This window comes from Oreochromis niloticus, linkage group LG13 (genome assembly GCF_001858045.2).
Source record: "Oreochromis niloticus isolate F11D_XX linkage group LG13, O_niloticus_UMD_NMBU, whole genome shotgun sequence".
Taxonomy (NCBI): domain Eukaryota; kingdom Metazoa; phylum Chordata; class Actinopteri; order Cichliformes; family Cichlidae; genus Oreochromis; species Oreochromis niloticus.
Window position 1 is genome coordinate 30,060,026 of NC_031978.2, and position 19,034 is coordinate 30,079,059.

Consider the following 19,034-nt stretch of genomic DNA (forward strand, 5'->3'; position numbering starts at 1 on the left):
ATTTTTAATTCATTTTAAACCCATTTCAAATTTACCCATTTAATCTAAAATTAAAAGAAAAAAACTGCAAATGATTTATTGTTTGCAGCCGACTCTGGACTTTGTTCTAGTCAAGATTTGAGTTCTGCACTGATGCATGCCACTGGTGTGGCAGTTTGACTGTTAATCAAACACATCCTTTCTTTTGTAAATGAAGACTTATTATCTTCAGAGACTCCTTTCATGTAGGGGTTAATCCTTGGCTCCATTTTATCTTTCTGTTTCTAGTGTGTCAGATCATCTGTAAACACAATAACACAATAATTTTCAGTGTTTTGCAACTTTATATTCCACTGACCGATAGTTACTTAAATACAATCTCAAAAGTTGTGACTTGTGCAATGTTAAATTTTGGATGTCACAGAGTTTTACAATTAGTAATTTTGCTTGAAATCTGAATGTGATCTTTGACTTTGAGCTTTGTTTTGATATACAAATCACCAAGGTTGGACAGTCATGATTTTGCCACCGTTTTGAATATGTTTTGATGCCTGTGAAGCCCTTTGAACCTCCCCATGTGGCACTGGGCTATACAAATACACTGAATTTAATTTAATTGAACTAAGAAATACTGCATTTTGTTAAAAGCTCTGGCAGACCTTGAAAACCCATCCATGAAGAGGTTAAACACATTACAGAGTAAAAGTAAAACAGCTTTTATAGGCATGTCAACACAGGTAAACCTGGAAAAAAGCTACTAAGAATAAAGTCTAGACTATCTGAAGCCAAGAAAGGAAAAATAGCAAAAATGCTGATTGTGTAAGTCAAGATGGAAAACGACTGTAAACAGATGCCTCAGCTCGGCAGATATCTGGAATGGAGGATGCCACAGAATAGGCTCACCTTTCTAATAAGGGCTGCTTACGACTTGGTAACAAAGTAGACTGCCTACTATGTGGGAACAGCATGCAAACCTACAGCACATCCTGTCATGATGATGCAAGATATTACTGTCTCTAGGATGCTAGGCTCAAGTCCTGACTAAAGTGGCTGAAGTCCTAAAGAGATGGAGGGTGATGATCAAAACCCATCCACGGGGTTTTGACAGGTCTTGCTCCATCCAGCAAGACCTGTCTCTATACAGTCTCTATAAAGCCAGGACTTACCCTTGGAGGTTGGCTGTCGGGGCCTCGTAGGCCAAACAGTTCAGCCCAGCCACTCGGGGGTGCTGGAGTGACAGAAAGCCATGAAGGAGCTAGGAGAAGAAGCTGAGAAAAAAAGTTTTTGACTGTGGGTTTGGAGAAAGGATGGCAACTGGGGGGCCATCCTGAAATTCAAGTTTTTATAGCTCCTTTGAGATGACCATGAAGAAAATTAGATAAGATCAACCCTTATATGATACTTTAATTTATCGTTCACCTGGTATCTCAACATTTCTTCCTGTGGACTTTCAAAAGTTCTTATCTTAGACTTTTAAATCGGCAGGATTATTATTGTTGGGGACTTGAAACATAACTACCAAGGAGTTCCGAGCATCATGGAGTCTTTTAATTTCACTCAACATATACTGCAGCCTACACACACTGCGGGACACACTGCAGGACATGCAGGTTCTCGCTACTACCTCTGGCTTTGCATTCCACTTGTTTTCTTTATATTTATCTGATAGGACCTTTTCTGTTAGGATAAACAAGTTCTCCTCTAATATGACCACCCTAACCTTTCACAATGGTCAGTCCTGAGTCTACAATTAATTTCATTCTACTATGCTGATGACATTCAGTTGTATATATGTCTTTTAACCCTCAATAGCTGAACAGGCTGTCCACCATAGTCCCCTGTTTTACCCAGATTAGTGAATGATTCTTTAGCAATTATCTCGTCCTAAAAGTCACCAAGACTGTGACCACCATTATAGCAATTCCTGAATTACATCCTAAAATCAGTCAGACTCTGCTTCTTTTTGTTCAACTGCATTTGAAATCTTGATGTAATATGTATGTAATATGAAAATTGCAACATATGCTCTCCTTGGTTGAACTGGAGAAAATTATTCAAGAATTTGTGTCATTGTGCTTAGATTGTAATGCCTGGTAATGTCCTCTTTGGATAAGGTTTAGGTAAATCATCTCTTTCACATCTCCAAGTGATACAAAATTTTACAGCCAGGCTATTAATGTATTCTAATATGCAAGCTCATATTAGCTCTATTTTATATTTTTTATGCTGAGTTCCAGTGGATTTTAAGACTCAAAGGTCTTGCACTTATATACAGAGAACTAGATGGCTAGGCTCCAGACTACTGGAATACAAATAATAAATAAAAAATAATTGGCTTCTGGGAACTTCAGACCGGCATTTAATCTAGTGTTTTACATTGATTTAAGATATGAAATCTAATTTAACCTTGCAGGTCAGGTCAAGTGAGATACATACTGTGTATCTTGACGTTTCGACTTATATTTGAATATCAATATAATATATCATCACAGTGCCTGGAAGTTTAACTTTTTTCTACCAAAATTGTTTTAATGTGTTTATTCTGAAAACAGATGGTGATAGTTGAGACATCAAAGATATTACATATTACATAGTTTAGCTAAAAATAAAATGAGATCAGCATGCTGAAAAATATTTGAAGCAACTACTAGAACAGATTAACTCCAGTATGTTTTTTAATCCCAGTTCTATTCAATTCAATTCAATTCAATTCAATTTTATTTATATAGCGCCAAATCACAACAAAAGTCGCCTAAATTCTGAGGTAACAGGAACATAGCAACTGGTTTTTAATTTCGGATTCATTTCTAAGTTTTGAGTCAAATTGCGTTTTGTCCTTCCATATGTAACCACGGATACAAAGGTGCAAAACAAGGGGTGGAAAGAGGGGGGGTAAGAAGGAGAGGATAAAGTAGAGGTCAACAGCAAGTCAAGGTAACCATCTCCTGTTATTTCCCTCTGAGCAATTTAGAGTAATGCAAATGTCTGCTTGGAGAACCTATTGGATTCATGTTGATAACCTATGAGATAAATATGCTAAAACACGTGTCTGCGAGAAGGAGAGTGAAGAAAAACAAGGGAAGGGCGAGGGAGAGAGAAGAAGGTGCAACAGGCACACACATAATCAGAAGTTGCTGGTAATGTGCAGGCATTCACCCAGTGGACGAACATCTTTCACTTTATTAGCATGACAAAGAACACAATCATTTTGGATATGCCTGAATGCCGTTTTCATTAACTTCCCAATGATTTATTAACAAAAGTGTCAGAAATGGTCTGAAAGCTGTAGGCCTTGGCTTAGTCCCCAAAAAAAGAAAAGAAATTGAACAAGAAACAGAAAAAAATAACGCAAACCAAATAAAGAAATGTCATGTTAGAAAATGAATAATGAGAGAGCAGAAAGGGTGAGCAGAGTAGGGGTTCAATGAGGGGTTAAAAGGTAGACAGTTTTATAAGAGATCCAATTCTAAATGGAAAATGTATCCAGTTAATTATGACATTCGTTATGTTTTAACACAGCACATTCAAACTGAGACTCCCAGCTGGGAAACGTTCTCCTGGCAGCTAATGGGGAATTCCATCAGCCGTGGCGGAGATTAAAACTGGGTTTATATTCTGTTTTACAGAGTCTGCTTATATGAAAGACCCCAACAAGACAAAAAAAAAGACAATGTGGAATTTGCATAAAAAATAGCCACAGCCCATCTCTTAGAGAAGAAGAATTTAGACATCTTTTCTCATTCAGGTTTTTCTTTATTGTAGTTTTATAATGGAAAACACCAAATTTGTGAAATAACAGCAACGTTATTTCTTCCAATGGGTTTACAGAGAATCAAAGAGCTCACACAGCACTTTCATAGAAAAGTTCACTTGTCAGTTGAGTCAATATGACCATAAAAAGACTTAATCCTCAATCCTTCTTAAAGTTTGGTTTCCAAAACCCACCAAAATGCTCAAATCAAGGTTTCAAAACAAGAAGTGGCTGTGTCCAGTACAGATGGTGAAATTTCTCATCTCATTTCTCATCATCATAAAACCTTCGAAGTCACAGAGGTAGCTCTTTCTTTTAACCGTGTACTCTTGAGGATTACACTGAGGGGCTGTTTTAAAAAAGTAACAAAGCATACAAAACATACTCACATGTTTATTGCTAAGGTCATTAAATTGCAAAAAGTTACTTGTGGCAAAAAAAGAATAATTAAAATAATGTTGCCCTTTCATAAATACAAAAGATTCAAAAGAAATTGTACCCTGATGCCTACTCCAGTGTTAATACTTGTGAGCAATAAGTGATTTGCCAACTCAAGATGACAGCTGCCAATCTTAGCTCTGGAAATTCCAACCTTATTGATATATAATAGGAAAACAGGATAGATACAAATATCAGCTGTATTTTTACTAAACAGTGCACTACAAGCAAGGACTTTTTTAAAGAATTATTTAAGATCATTATTTTAACAACAGATGTTTAGTGTCAAAAGTTGTGTTTCTGTTGAAACCTCTGCATGTGCAGAATATTTTAGTGAGGTTTAAATGTTTTTTACTATTATATATGGCATTTTTCCTTAAAAATAAATATGCATCCTGGTCAAAATTACAGCCTGGATGATTACAATAAACTGTGAATATGATATGAATGTCAAACCAAGGCTCAGGCATGGTATCTCACTGGTACTAAGGCAGACCTTTGCAGATGGTCTATATTTTGTACCTGTGCCGCCACTTAAGGGAATTATTAAAATTTTCTTAAACTGTACACTCAAAAACATAATTTTTCATCCTCAAAAACATAGAATAATAATTTTAAAATATATGAAATCAAAGGTTTATTTTAAAAAATAATTACACTAAGGCGCCACGAGTGGAGGAAAAATAAGACTTGGAAAGAGCTGCTCTTCACTGTTACAGTTATCTGTGCTGCTGGTCTTTCTTTCTCTTGTGCTTCTTTTTGTTTGTATTGGACTGTGATGTCATCATTGCCTTTCTAATTTTAGCGATCAGCATTCGTCCTCCACATAACATTAAAGCCCATGGAAGACGGTCTATTTCGGGCTTTGTTAGCCTTAATGTTGACTACATTTCTATATCTTTCTCTTTGGATAGGCAGAGATCTATGCAAATAAACACCAATGCAAGACTACAATCTTTAGTCCTTGATATAGATTCAGCTTCAGAAACATTCAATCTTTAATTCTCATAATATCACATATTTGGTTTCACTAGAAGTTCTCAGGTAAATATTTGGATCTTTTAATATCCCCCTTATTTTTTTTTTACAAATCTGTCAGCTTCGTCACTGTTTTAGCGAGCAAATGGAAGGTGCTGATCTGAACTTAAGATTCTTCGAGCAGCGACTAGTACAGCTTCATTCTGAAGACAAGTAAGTCATGCTATTGAGTCACTGGGTAATCTGTCACTGGACAAATTTAGTCCCTCTAATAATACTGATTGTCATTTCATTGAAATGTGAAAGCCTAGAGCACTTTACTGTCTGGCGGGTGGTATTTGATCACAGTTAGCTTTTAAATTTTGCACTTACTGTTTTGAATCTTTAAATAATAAGCTAATCAGGCACAACTTTAGCTAGGAGTTATAATACAGAAATTTTGCTTGTTGTGCTAGTGAACATTCCAGGCACCTATTGAATTGATAATCCTAATGTGTAGTTACCATATGTGAATTAATAGTATGCATTCATCACTCAGCTGCATTCATCACTCATGTCAAAGCTGAGAGGAGTTTAACTCAATAATGGTTGTGGTTCCTACATTTTGCTTAGTTTCGAGTTGCTGGATGCTGTCAGTACATATTTTTCTGTTTTTTTGTTTGTATCTTTGTACCATCTTAACGTAATATAGCTGAAGTAGCTAACATTTTTTCCTTTGTGTGGTAGCTGGGTGTAACTGATTGATTGATTGATTGATTGATTGATAATACTTTATTTATCGCAAGGGAAATTCTACCTTAAAGCATGGTACTAACCATTTGCTAAGTTACTAACATGCTCCAATTAAAATCAAGTGATATCCCATCTTACTGTGTCCATTTTAAGCATAGGGTGTAAGATTGCTAAAAATGAACTTGGCCTACATTTTATGATCATGTCGTTGTGTCACTTTGTGTAAGTTGGGTTCTATTTTGTTGAACTGAATCCCTGATTTTTATAGAACAAGAGACGGGGAAAAACGTTTTTTTTTATCTGTAAATGGTTACAGCTTTATAAGTTTGACTGAATATAAGCAAATGCATCACAAAAATGTGAAGATTGAACTTATTTTGAACCTGAGGAATTTTTTTTATGCAGTGAAAGAAATCAAAATGATTTAACAGCTACCTTAACACACAAATGCTCATCTATAATGGACAAATATGTAAGTGCAGGAAGGGAATATGAGGTGAAAACTGGTGATTTCATTGCTTTCTGTCTGTCATAAAGTACAGTATGAGTAACTTTTGAGGAGGGGGTTCGTAAATGAGTCATAAACCTATTTTGGTTGGATCCGTTTCTGATCACGGTATGTTTTTATATGGACATTTTTCATTGGTGTTCTTGGCTGTGAGGCTGTGAGGTTGTAACAGCTAACATTTCTGATTCCAAAAGGTCTGCCTGACAGTTCCAGTATCACCACCTTCACCTACCTACCTACAAAACTAAAAGTAACAGTGGAAAGAGGGGAATCTGAATTCTTAGAGAAAACATGTTGTGGGTTTTTTGGGGGGGGGGGGGGGGGGTTTAAGATCAAGCTCGTCATCGTTGAGCTGATGAATAATTCTTATCCTTCCAGACCCTTTAAAAGAAAAAGAAAAAATAACAGCCAAGAAAATAAGCTCAACTGTGCAATTTAGAGACCCTTATAAATCAGTCCTGGTGAGTACACATATTTCCGTGAGGGGAGAATTTATATGTTTAATTACTGAGCACAGGTGCCAGGCCCTGGCTTTACTCATTACAGTAAGATATATGAACAGCAGCGAGAGCCTGGATAGTGCAGGACAAAAAGGGAGGACAAAGTAATTAGCTGGCTGTTATTTAATGGGACCCTTCCTCAAGCCATTCATGGCTCCCGTTGCGGCTCCTCGTCCATATGCTTCAATTCAGAAATCATTTCATAAAGAACCACTGGTGGCAGGTAGCACAGCGGCAATTAACGCTGGCGGGAAATGGAATCGGCAGGGATTGAAAATGAAGTGTTAAACACTGCAATATTTGATTGTCCAGCTTTTCTTAACTCAAACCCTCTTTGCTCCCTCTCCCCCTCTTTTCCCTCTCAGATAGATTTTCCAAGAGAGATGGGGAGCCAAACATTGGGATTCCCTACTGAGTGGGACTGTGCTCTAAATGCCTTTGGCCACAGAGTGGCTGAGGTTGGTTTTGGCTATGCACGTGTGTGTGTGTGTGTGTGTGTGTTTGGCCAAAGTGTGCGTTTATCCTCCCATGGCCTGTAAGTGGACTTGGCTGTAGATCCAGCTTTGGCTATCCTGAACCCGTGAAGCTATAACGTGTGTTTATGTGTGTTTAGACTAGTGGCACCTGGACTGCTTGCTGAGGCTAGGAGAGATGTTAGCTACTGCACAGCCAGTGTGCTAGTGTGCCATTTTACCTCAAGGAGTCTGGATGTGTACCAAGCAGAGTCATGCCAAAAAGAGGCAGTGACCACCCAGAGAGCTGGGGATGGGTACTGGGACTGGGCCTCTTTGAGTTTCAGTCACATCTACACTGTGAGGATGTTCTCAATATTTGTTGAAAGAAAACAATAAAATAGTCAGAAAAATGTGTATCCTGCAAACTATTACTATTAAAAAAATAAAATCATAAAAGATAAACAAGAAACTAATAATAAGAAAAAGCACCCTGAGAGCACAAACGTCTGCCAAGGTGGCTCTGTGGGGAGTATTTCCTTTTAAGGAAAAAGTGCTGTATTTTCTATATATTGATTTTGTCTTCTTTATTCTTTTTAAATGTACTTTAAGAAATTTGTAGTGCAGTAAGAATCAGGCTAGCATGACAGATGTGTACTTTGAAACATTATGTAGGACCAGATAATGGGTAATATGTACTGATTTATAAATAAATGGACATGTATAACGTATGTAACATAATATAATAATCTACTGCAGTATATTAGTAGTCAGCTTATTGTCTTTCGCTTGACAACACTTTCTTTAAGGATATAAACCATTTTGGGTCAACTTAAAGCAAACTATAATGTGACATTTGCAAAGCAAAGCGTTTAGTTTTGATAACACAAAGTATCTTTACCAGTTACTTTTTCTGAGTAGGTAACACTATTATCTAGGAGAATACTTTTAAATGTTTGTAATTCTGTAAGGTAACAATTCACACACTGCTGGCATGTTTAAGGAGAAACATAATCAATCCAGAACTCTAATCAACATCTCTAAGCAGTAAACAGCAAAGTAAACCCACAGTGGACAGGCGTAGTTCCTCACTCTGTCTACACAGAAACCAGTCATGTTGAGTCAGTCCAGCCAGCCCGGAGGCGTTGTTTGGCCAACAGTAAACCAGGGTATCCCTCACTGGACACCACTTGGCTGCTCCTGAACTCTGCACACTAGCCGTCTGGCCACAGGCTTGTAGCAATTGGCAGGCCATGTTCTCCATGTTCACTGGCAACTGTCCACTCTGAGTTCATAGCTTTTGACCTGTGTGTTGGAGGGATGCATTTGGCTCAGACTGAGCTATATAAACATCAGAACGTGTAGCCGAGGGCCAGTTTGGCCCTAGCAGTTATATTTAACACCGTGACACCGGTTGAATTTAAACACCTGATGTTCAGAGTCTGTCTGAGAGCCAGTTACAGCCACTGTCCTTTGGCAGTCTGGACGGCTGTTAGACATCATGTGATCTCACTAAAAAAGAGCACTATGCACTAAACGCATTTATGAAAGCAAGTATATGCTGCTCAAAGGGGTGCCTCATTATCAACATAGCCATCTTTTAGCTAATAGCATTTACACAGAAGATATAACTCTTAGGGTACGTTCACATAAGAACAACTTTTTAAAAATTCTTATATTTTTCTTACTTTTTCCATCACTCTTTTCCTGAAAGAACTTTTTGCTTTCAGAACATATCTACAATAAAGCCAAAAAGAAAAGCAATTCACCAACTTTTATAAGGAGTAGGTAAACAATGATTTACTCTGAGACAGCCATTGTGTACACAACAACTTTTGTTCCTTTCTTAATGGTCCTGTCAGGACCAAGCATACTGGGGGTTTTTTTTGTTGTTTTATTTCATTTTGCTTTTGTTGTTGTTTTTAGTAAAAACAAGTCTTAGCATAATGAACATTAGCTTCAAAATATATATTTTTTATTCTGTAAAAATATTAAGTTCCATCTTTATGGTGCCACTGTTGATTATCTTATCCTTTTTAAATGTGTTGCTTAAAAAACTTTATTGTGCAATTTATAGGTTTTTCAAAGGGGAAAAAAATCACACTGATGGTATAGAAGTCTCAAAACCTCACAAGGAGCTAATAGTTCAGTTGTACTTTAATGTTTTGTTAAAATAGCATGTTGTCTTAGGTGTATGCTTCCTGTTATGTAAAAATAACAAAGCTGTGACACCATGAGTGCAGTGGGTAGCTGTTTTATAGACTGTGCTATAGAATGAACGCTTAAATATGAGTAATTCCAGAATGGCAACTGAGCACCAGGGCCTACCTCGCTGACCACAGCCTGATCTCTATCATGTAAACAAGTGCTGATATGAGCTTCATCTGGGTGTCTGGGCTCAACCTTTGAGATAGAGTGACCTCAGTCATTAAGCAGGGACTTGGTGTAGAGCTGCTTCTCCTCCGCTTTGAGGACGATGTGTTTCAGGCATTTTCTACCAAGAGGAGACACTGGAAAGATTATGTCTCTTTGCTGGTTTGTGAACACCTCGGTGTTGCTGCATAAGATTTCGACTAGAAGATGGCCAGGGAGAAATCTGACTCTGAATCTCTACTTTGACCCCTGTGACCTGGACCCACATAGCATGAGAAAATGGATGGAGGGATATTTCAATTCATAGCTTGCCTGAAAATCTATGCATTTTTAAGCTGTTTTCAGTCTATTGAAATAACCCAGTGTATTTGCATTATAAACACAAACTGCTACTAGGTGAATCTTAAAAAAAGTTGATAATTAAAATAGCACATAGCCTGACAAACACTGAGGTTATGAGCTCCATATTCGCTAACAAGAAATCTACTGTGTCATATTCACCACTGAAGCGGTGACAGATAAAGTAATGGAAACAAAGCTGTAAATCTTTACAGCGGGTAACAAACTTTGAATGTCAGCGAGCATGACGGCCACTGATTCAGACAGACGTACTGGGGGGGGGAGGCAGAGTTGGCATGGATTCCTACCTGTTTGACAGTGGTTGGCGATGCTCCAGTCAACGTGCCACCCTGGCTGCTTTCTCTCCTCCCAGCACTCCCACCCATGCCTGCATGCCCCATTTCCACTCACACTGGGGACACAATCAGAAAAACACCAGGAACAGACATGAGCAAATCCAGTTACTAATCAGGTAGCCATGGTGGTATGACACAGTATCACAGCAGATATATTTTTTCAAGTTTGAAGGGTGAAAAACTCACATATTTTGAGGCTAGGTGGGTAGTGAAGGTGTAATCACTCCACATATCAAAGAACACTGATCAAGTCTAACTGGGAACCCATTGTTCGTACCCTTTCTTATGGATTACTCGTATTTCCTTTAACTTTTTACTTTAATTGTTATTCATTATTTGGTCAAATTTTGGCATTCAAACTTTTTAGTTAGGTTTAGAAAAAGATAGATAGGACTAAATTACAGCTGTCAGCTTTTCAAAGCTCTGTTTTCTTCGCTGCCAGGTCAAGAATTTGCCCCCTTTAGAGAATTCTGAGAAACATATGTGGTGCAGAAAGCAAATTTTCTTCAAATTGAAACATTACTTTCACTTTAATGCTGACAATAAAACAAATTATAAACCAATGCAAAAAAAAAAATGAAAATTGGCATAAAACATCCAGGTCCAGGCATTCAAGGTAGGTTTGAAAAACAGTAATAAAAAGACTTTAATGTAAAAAAAAAAAATAAAAAATAAAAAAATCAATCCTTATGCACTTACATCACAGTGTAGAGATACAAAGACACAAACAGAGAAGACAGTAGAGAAGACAGCTATTTTTGAGGAGTTCAGATATAGACATTAGTTTTATTTTTTTTCCATGGAAGGACAAGAAGGGGACAGTAAAATGCAAATTGTGCAAAGAACTGAAACAACTATATACTGCTCTTTAACTTATATTTGTCATCAAAGATCCCATTTCATCTCCCACCACTCGGCCTTCAACATGCAGTCAAGTAAATTCTCTGTGGTGATGGTTGAGAAGAGTTTTTGGGCTGGTTTTCACCAAAGTTGCTGTTGATCTTGTGGTATTATCCCAACCGTAACCCTAACCTCCAACCTAGGGTAGGGACTTATTATTTATTAAGTGTGTATAGGCTAACGACTATATTGTTAACCTGTAATTATGTGAAAATGCATCTCAGGTCATGTTATTGAATGGTACAAAGGAAATATAATGAGTAATGTAACTAATAATTGTCTCCAGGGGGTAATGGAAGTACTTAAAGTAATGTATCTGTCACGGCTGCCGAGGCGAGCCGTGTGGTGTTGGAGGGAGAAAGGACCCAAGATGCAAGCAGTGGAGGATAATGCTAGTGATGTTTATTTACAAAGTGGAATGGTGGCAAAACAGGCAATGAGGGAGGACAATAAACTAAAGAAACCTAAACTGGGAAAACTAAATAACTAACCTGAGAAGATACCAAAAGGGATGAGAGGCAGAGAGACGCAGACAAGGAACAGGACACCGTGGAACACAGACGAACCGGCAACAGGCAGGAGAACACACAGGGCTTAAATACACACAGCAGTGATCAGGGGATGAGAGACAGGAGGGCAACACACCTGGGAGAAATCAAGGCTGACGGGACAGGGGAAACGTAAACTGAACACACTCACATGAGACAGAGACCTTCAGAATAAAACAGGAAACTCACAGACACAGAACTGGGCAAGACACTGAACTAAACAGACTGATTCACAAACAGACAGTGTGACACCATAGACAGACAGACGCAGACTCATAAACAGGCATAATGACATCAAGGACAGACGGGGGGAACATGGAAGGAGGACCAGGGCAGGCACAGAACAGAAACCTAACAAAATGGCGAATAATAATGAAATACCTAATCAGAATAACAAAAGCTTAAAACATAAAACACTGAGACGGCAGACTCAGGACCATGACAGTATCACTTTTTAAAAAAGTAACATTACATACTTTTTTGAATACTGAAAGGATGGGGTTCTTTTAATCAGTATGACTTATAACTTTTTGCAGCAGAAGTATGGAACAGAGGTCAATCTGTAGTGCATTAACTTCAAAACCGTTATAACCTGGATTTCTTGCAAGGAAATTTAATGACAAAGCCCCATGTCCTCATTGTTTTCTTTTTTATTTTTCATCCATGTGGGATTTTATATGCAATTCTGTTTGGATATCCACTAAATGATAGCATTTCAACCTGGTATCCTCATAAAAACTGCTTTTGAGCTTACATATTATACATAGACATACTTCATATTGGGTAAAAATAAAACAGAGACACCAAAGTACTGGACCACACCTTTCAATCTCTGAATTCAGGTGTTTCAGTCCCACCGATGCTACTGTTTAAATAAGTCAGTTTGTAAAATTTCTTCCCTCCTCCTTATTCTTTGATCAACTTTATGCAAACTGGAAATGTTCAGGAACCACAGGATAAGGTCACTCACAACCTGACAGACCACATAAAGTTCAGAAAAGTTACCTAGGGTCACTCTGTTGACTCACTAACAGGTTTCAAACCTGTTCTGGCTTTAGGATAAGCACAGAAAATGTGCATCAGAAGCTCCATGGCATGGGTTTCTACCAGCTCCTTTAGGTGTAATGTGTAGGTGGCCCAGTACTTTTGTCAACATAGTATATGTTCTCTAATTTGCGATACTGAGTTGACACTGTTGTGGAGACTGACAAAAAAGACCTTCAGTTGGGTTTTGAAGGAATTTGCACTTTACAAAAAGCATAAAAAACAACCTCATACCTCAAAACATTAGCGCAAGAAAGGGATATGGAAAAATAGAGTAAAAAGAAAACCTCAAACTTGTGCAGCCAGCAAAGATTAACTTCTCTTTCATCCTGACCTTAATTTTGTGATCATAGCTGATTCAAAGCTGGGTCTCCTGCTATGACCATGCAGTTTTCAGTTGAAGAGTCCACCCTTTCCAAGCTGGGAAACAGAGTTTCAAGCGTGGAGTGAAACCAGGAGCATGCCGTCATTCAGAAATGACCACAAGTGTAATATGTGCCAGACTACTATCCTGTGCCAGCACAGAGCAAGCAGAAAATGCATACGTTTTTTTCGCCGCACCAACACAAACTTTATTTCCAGCCTTCTGTATATCTGTATACCTTCTTCATATTTGCCTTGTTGTGACCTTGTTTGGTTCCCAAAATGTAAATCAAGTTGAAGCGTCACCTTTTTCAGACACTGGAGCATGTCCAGAAACACATTGCAGAGGTACAAGTAACAAAGTACTTCTACAAAGTGATCAAAAAATAGCAGCCACCATTAAAATGTTCATGTATAGAAGTGTACAAGATGAGGCTCTTGAATGGGAAATCGAGATTTCCAAAGATTCTCATAACCTTTTTTTTACGCCTTGTAAAATTGCCATCCATGTAACCTTGCAACCATCCATCCATCCATCCATTGGGGTGATGGAGCCTATCTTAGCTGGTACAGGGCGAGAGACAGGGTAAACCCTGCCTAACACAGAAAGACAGACAACCATTGGTCCTCACATTCACACCTTGTACAACTGCTATAAGGAAAAACAACTTCTTAACATTGTTAATTCTAGCTTAGAACATTGTTGAGGATCCGTAACATAAACCTACCCTAACCCTAAATCTTTTTATAGAATTTTCATCTGATTGAAACACCCAAACAGAAAGGATTTTAACAGGAAAAACTGCAATGTCAAAATTGCTTCATTCGAAATGTTACATCTTCTAATTTCCCAAAATTTGATTATTTAGCATGTGTCTTAAACAAACCCCTCTGGATGCCCAGAGGTTAAAGCAAATGAACAGAAGGCGAGGAAGACAAAGAGAAAGAGAGAAAAAGTAATAGGAGACAGAGTTGGGGGTAAAGCTCAGAAGGAGGGGCGATGAATTCCCAAATCTAATCTGAGTATAATCAGGGCACTGCCCCAGTGTCCTAACCCCATCTACACACACTTACACACACAAACCACAAGGCTGTTGCCTATCCATAACCCCCAGTGTGTGGGCTGCGATGTTCCCATGACCCACTTAACACATCTGGGTCAGCTGTATTCAACTACCAACTAATGCATGTACACACGTACACATCCTGCCAGGTACATTAAGACAAATGTACACACACACATGCAGGTTCAGATAAGGCATGAGTTTTTTTTCACACTCGTTTGAGTAAAAATGATTGCTTATCCACTCCTCATTACTGGAAAGAGCCCCAAATATGTCTCATTATGTTATAAACCGCAGCATTGTTCAACAACTATTCACTCCTCCAGAGTTCAGCAGCGGTTATTTTTCAGAGCATTTACTCTTCTAAAGGCCCAGCTCGAACTGGAGCAAAGGCCGAATGTGTGGCCCCACTTCACTGTATATAAAGAGCACTTTGAGACGAACACCTTTGAGAGCCAAAAGGTTGTCTCGCTAGTTGTAGCGCTGGATGTAAACTAGCAAGTTTTTCTGGCGCGTTGGGGCCTTTTTGCAGAGGCAGGAAGCGAGAGAAGGGCACATGAAGAGAGTGGTTAGGCTCTTTAAACGCAGGGGTAGTACTGGCTGCATCGCTTCCAAAAATAAAAAAGGAAAAATGAAAAAAAAAGAAAAAGAACTTTTGAAGTGTGTTTGTGTTTGAGGCGAGGGAGCAAAGGTGTGCTTTTGCGTTTGAGGCAAAAGGCAGGAGTATCTTCAGTATGTGTGTGTGCGTGTGTGTGTGTAAGTCCCTCTTGCCAGTTTTAAAAACCATCCGTAGCCCAGGTAAATGGCATGCTGTCCTCTGCACATGCCCAGTGGCTTTCTCTTTCTCTTCACAGGAAAGAGTTCAGAGGGCCAGTTAGCACCGTTCACAGCGGACCCCGAGGCTTCACTCAAACACACAGCCCAAAACACACACAACCAAATTCATGCACAGAGAATTCCTTAAGCACACACAGCGTACAGGAGGCCACAAACACATTCACACATGCTTGCAGGCTCGCGTAAATTCATGCAGCAGCAGTACATGCATACATACGTATGTGCATGCACACACATGCGCACACATAGTTGGCCCATGGCTAGAGTGTTCAAACAGGCGTGATATTGAAATCCAGCAGTAGGGAGAACAGTGGGTTTTGCTGAGGTCCATAGCAGGTTATTGATCAAGGTTAGTTTACTGTGAAAACTGTGCCTGTGGCCAAGGGCCATTCATACCAGAGGTGTGTGTGTGTGTGTGTGTGTGTGTGTGTGTGTGTGTGTGTGTGTGTGTGTGTAGGCAAATGAGTAAGAAAAAGACTTAAACGTGTAATTTTGAACATACATGTATATTGAAAGTTTATGGACTGATTGGAGTCTAGCTGAGCTTTTATCAGCTAAGAGAGCTTGTTCCAAAGCGCCCCTAAAGCAGGGGTCCCCAACTCCAGGCCTCGAGGGCCGGTGTCCTGCAGTTTTTAGATGTGTCCGTGATCCAACACAGCTGATTCAAATGGCTAAACTACCTCCTCAACATGTCTTGCAGTTCTCCAGAGGCCTGGTAATGAACTAATCATTTGATTCAGGTGTGTAGACCCAGGGTGAGATCTAAAACCTGCAGGACACCGGCCCTCGAGGCCTGGAGTTGGTGACCCCTGCCCTAAAGGGTAACAGTGGGAATCATCATCTTTTTTCTCCACTAATTTTGCATTAACTTGCAATATTTTGCATTCACCCAATCCATAGACAGTGGCTGAGGTATATAATGATATAGTATGCATTATGTTGTAACATTATGCATTGTGTTGTGGTCACTGATTGTGACCACAACAGGTGGGTGTACTCTAAACTATAGTCTGATGCATTGTAGTTAGAGAATTAGCTAAACAAGTTACAGTGGAGCTGAAACATGAATTAAGGCTAATTTCCACTACAGAGGCCTGGATTTTAAAAAAAGATGGATTAAAAGAAAGTTTTTAAAGTTATAGTTTTTAGAGCGCTGTAGTGCCATTGTGTGTCAGTACAAAACATGACATCACCACAATACCTGCCTTTTTGGAGTGCTCAAACCCTTACACATACTCATTTCTCTTGCTCATTTCTTCTTCCAACACCAACTTACTGTTTACCTGCTTCCTGATCTAACGCATTACTTACCAGGTACTTTTGTAATGGGATCATCTGTTTTATTTACTTCCTGTTGTGTATTTTGCCTAGATGGAAAATACAACTCACAAATGTACTACTACTACGTTTACTTTTGACACTGTTGTATTTTGAATGATAATATAGAACCGATTTACATTTCCTACTGACCTCTAATATATACAGTATCACATCGTAGGCTAGCAGGACGTTTAAAGCACAAGAAAGATAATGATTCATGATCTTCGGTTTGTTTGCTTGTCACATGATCAAACCTGTCAGAGGTCTCTGTAATTTATTTCCAGAGGAAAAAAAGAGGAAAAAAAAACGTTTGACCTCAGTGTGGTAGAAAGGATCAGTGAATTCAAGATCAAATGAATAAAGGAATGACTGCATTTTGAATAGTCATGCATTCATGGGTTCATAATGTTACAATTACAGTTACAATTCTTTGTGGTAATGCCAGTCAACCTTTAGAGTTCAGAAGCTTTATGTTGTGGGACTACTCGCGCTGTTACAAGTTCTGTGAAACTACCAAACTTGGCTGCCACTCTGTTAGTCTGTCTGACACACTATCCAGATATTCCAGAACAGACATTCTCATCCCCTTTTGTCTCACACTAACAAAAGCAATTGTATGAGATGTGTCTGTTAGTCTATTCAGGGCCTCAGAGGCCTGCCAACAAATGACCTTCGTATGGAAATTTAAACACCTATGCACACATGCGTAAATGAATGTGGGAGAATTTCAGCATAACTTCACTCAATCAGACAAAATGTGGTAAATGTTAACCACAGACACACACAAAGAGAATCCCTTTTAGCCGATATAGATACATAACCTCATGCATACACATGCATAACTTTCACGAAGCTTGAATGTAAGTGGGTTAGGGTTTTTTGTTTTTTTTCCATATCATACCAGAAAGATGTCAAAGCAGAAAGTTGTGATCCCATTCTTTGCTTTTTTTCTCCCACTTTTTCTTATCTCTAGCTCCCTGTCTTCACAACGTCATCCATCCTTACTCTGAAGTACTGAGTCAAAGGGAACTGGATTTATCATGTAGGTGCTGAGAGGATTTATTCACTGACCTCAAAGTTCTTGCATACTTGATTTTGTGTTAGGAAGACTGAAGGGTGCAACAGAGCTTAATTCTTCATTGGGGCCTGTTGACCAGCACCCCAAACATGTTTGATGTTCAGCTGCATCTTGCTGGGAATTAATTTTTGATGATGTGTAAGAGTAATGATCTGAAAGAACCACAGGCTTGCATGGCACTGCTTGGTAGCCAGTGACAGGTCAGCTTCATGGACTAAAATTTTGTGTCTGTGTATTTTTACTAACATGTTTAATATTGTTTATACTTGATCTTGACACCAATATGCATTTAAACAGGTGATGGCAACTTTTTTTTTTAGTTCAACGACTTTTTGTCAAAGAAATTGGCAGGCCTACTGGTTGTGAAATGTCTTCAAGCTATCTGACGGTTAATATGTTGTAAAACCTTTTATCTGCTTGAGTTCTCTTGTAGGTGTCCTCAGCTCTGCAGTAATAACGGCAAAAGGAGCGCTTAAAATGTGACATCAACGTACACAATGCTGTTCCTTCACCTGTTAATTAACTGTATGTCTTGTAACTGCATTACAATACAAATCTTCAGATGGATTACAGATGTAACGCTTTAAATTGACTGGGCGATATGAGGAAATCTAATATCACAATAATTTCTGCTGTATCACAATACATGATATATATAACAATATGTTTAAATAACCTCCATTTTTCTTACTTTGAATACAAAAAATCTGAATAAATTGAAATGTTTTATTTTAACCATTTTAACCATCAGTTGCACACAGAGGTTTTTCACTAATGACAATACTGTCACAGTAAATCTCTTTCTGTGGTCAACACTGGACCTTTAACAAACCAAACATCATAGCAACAAAAAAGTACATCAAGCAAGAATTCACGAGACAAAATACAACCATTTAAATTAAAATGGTGCTTATAACATATAAAAATGGTAAAATAAAAAATGTGATGGCCTCAAATTACAGAAACAAAAGTCTAGATAGTGACTATTAAAAGAACTGACCAAGAACATTCACAGGTATCACAGCTGGTTTATTTAATGTGTTTTTTTCGCGGGTAAATGCTGACATGCAGAGTTTAAAACATTCTTCATTTTGCAGTGGATGACTATTCAGCTGGTGGAATAATTTCGTGGTACTGCTACCTTTAGCGACTATCCGATCTTTAAGTGATGACGTGATAACCCTGCTTCCGGGTCCAAACTACTCTGCATTTATTAAGGCTGTTGTGTATTTAACATGTTTTAATGCTTTGTATTCTATTTAATCTCAACAAGCCCCTAAAAACAGTCAGTGATCACTGTCGGCCTCTCTCAGTTTTTATTACAACTATTCATTTTAAAGCTCAGTTTTTAAAACCTTACAATGTCACTACAGCCCAGCCCATGCAGCAGTATATTAATGACTAACCTCGTATTGTGGATGGATTATCTCAGTTGTTCTCCCAACTGAAGTTTGGTCCATTTACAGGATCCTGC

At 38.5% G+C, this 19,034-nt stretch overlaps 1 long non-coding RNA gene across 13 annotated transcripts in view; it reads right to left on the bottom strand.

Annotated features, from left to right (window-relative positions):
- Positions 1-19,034, bottom strand: part of LOC106098758 (uncharacterized) — a 462,577-nt gene that overhangs the window by 403,215 nt on the left and 40,328 nt on the right. For 12 of the 13 annotated variants that reach the window (XR_003213587.1, XR_003213591.1, XR_003213593.1 and 9 more), the window contains exon 2: positions 10,359-10,462. This is a non-coding gene — a long non-coding RNA (uncharacterized LOC106098758). Of the gene's footprint in view, positions 1-8,257; positions 8,644-10,358; positions 10,463-19,034 lie in introns of those variants that run through there. The other variant, XR_003213597.1, reaches the window with a different exon arrangement.